Source organism: Nematolebias whitei, chromosome 23 (assembly GCF_014905685.2).
Source record: "Nematolebias whitei isolate Nwh7 chromosome 23, NemWhi1, whole genome shotgun sequence".
In the NCBI taxonomy this organism is placed as follows: Eukaryota; Metazoa; Chordata; class Actinopteri; order Cyprinodontiformes; family Rivulidae; genus Nematolebias; species Nematolebias whitei.
The window spans coordinates 1,176,044-1,177,826 of NC_056520.1; positions in this window are offsets into that span (position 1 = coordinate 1,176,044).

The window sequence follows — 1,783 nt, forward strand, 5'->3', positions numbered from 1 at the left end:
TACTCTCGTACAGATGCTGAAGCTCTCTTCTTACTCTCGTACAGATGTTGAAGCTCTCCTCTTCTTACTCTCGTACAGATGTTGAAGCTCTCCTCTTCTTACTCTCGTACAGATGTTGAAGCACTCCTCTTCTTACTCTCTTACAGATGTTGAAGCTCTCCTCTTCTTACTCTCTTACAGTTGTTGAAGCTCTTCTCTTTTTACTCCCGTACAGATGTTGAAGCTCTCCTCTTCTTACTCTCATACAGATGTTGAAGCTCTCTTATTACTCTCATACAGATGTTGAAGCACTCCTCTTTTTACTCTCATACAGATGTTGAAGCACTCCTCTTCTTACTCTCATATAGATGTTGAAGCACTCCTCTTACTCTCGTACAGATGTTGAAGCTCTCTTCTTACTCTCGTACAGATGTTGAAGCTCTCTTCTTACTCTCGTACAGATGTTGAAGCTCTCTTCTTACTCTCATACAGATGTTGAAGCACTCCTCTTACTCTCATACAGATGTTGAAATCTAAATCAAGCAAATTTCAACTACACTTGGAAAAGGAAAACACGTTATATTAAAAAAGGCTCTTTGACACAAGAATACAAAGATGGAGGTGTTAAGGCAAGAGGCTTTGAATGTATTGACGGCACAATTAAAATAAATTGGTTGATGTTAAAACCAACAGAAGCTCTGGTTTTATATTCCTCATGAAATCTTCAAGAAATGAGGCGGCATTGAATTTCTCCTCAAATGTGACCATGACCCAAAAAAGCTCCATAAACTCTCATCATTCCATCAACAGGTTTTACTGAACTGGAAAACGATTTAAAACAACTTCAGTCCCACAGCACCCCACTGTGGAACTGCACATATATATTACATAACCCTAAATCTATACGTCTACAGAACGGGTGATAAAGGCGTACGGTTGTTCAATTATAACATTTGAGAATTTTAGCTCCAAGTTTAACTTGACTGATAAAGAACAACATAAGAAAGTGACTAATGCAACACCTCAAGCTATAATGATAATCATGACATGTAATTTATATTCAAATGTTCCCCCACTTTTAGTGAATAATCTAAATCTTTAGGAGTCCAAACTGAACAACTGTTTGTTTCATACTGAACAGAGAGCTGTATCCCTGCTCCTCTTCCCAATCACAATTATAAATTCATTCTCCAGAAAAGATGCTGAACAATTAAGATCAACATTTTATTAATTCCCTGTCGCTCCTGAAGCAAAAGATTCATTTCAGAATTATTAACAGAATATACCTCTCTGCTGATTTTATATGTAAACGCTTTGAACTGTTCATTTTGTCACGAACTCACGACACGTTTTATGATTGTATATCTACTGATGCCTTTTGGGATGATTTACGTCACTGCTCGTCTAAATTAATTACAGGGTTTTATCATAAAAACTCTGCACATGATCTGATGATTAACACCGTTTTCATTCTAGGAAAGTTTTTTATTCACAAGGACAGATTTGTTAAAGCCAGAACAAACTTTGTTCCTCTCACAGAGAACTGAGCCTCCTCTTCTCATCTGAGACCCATGAGAAGAGAACCTGCTCTGGATCTCTGAGATGCTGAAGGACCTGGTCCTCATGGAAAACCCTGAACCTCATGAGCACTGAACAACTCCATTGTCTGATTTTATTTTGTTTTAATTTGTCTCCTTTATCTTTCTTTCTTCTTTGTTTTAAAGTTGCATTTCTACTGTTTAACGTAATTTAATGACAAAAAAAAAAAGTAAAGCTCCAACACTTCCGGGTTTAAACGCCCGTT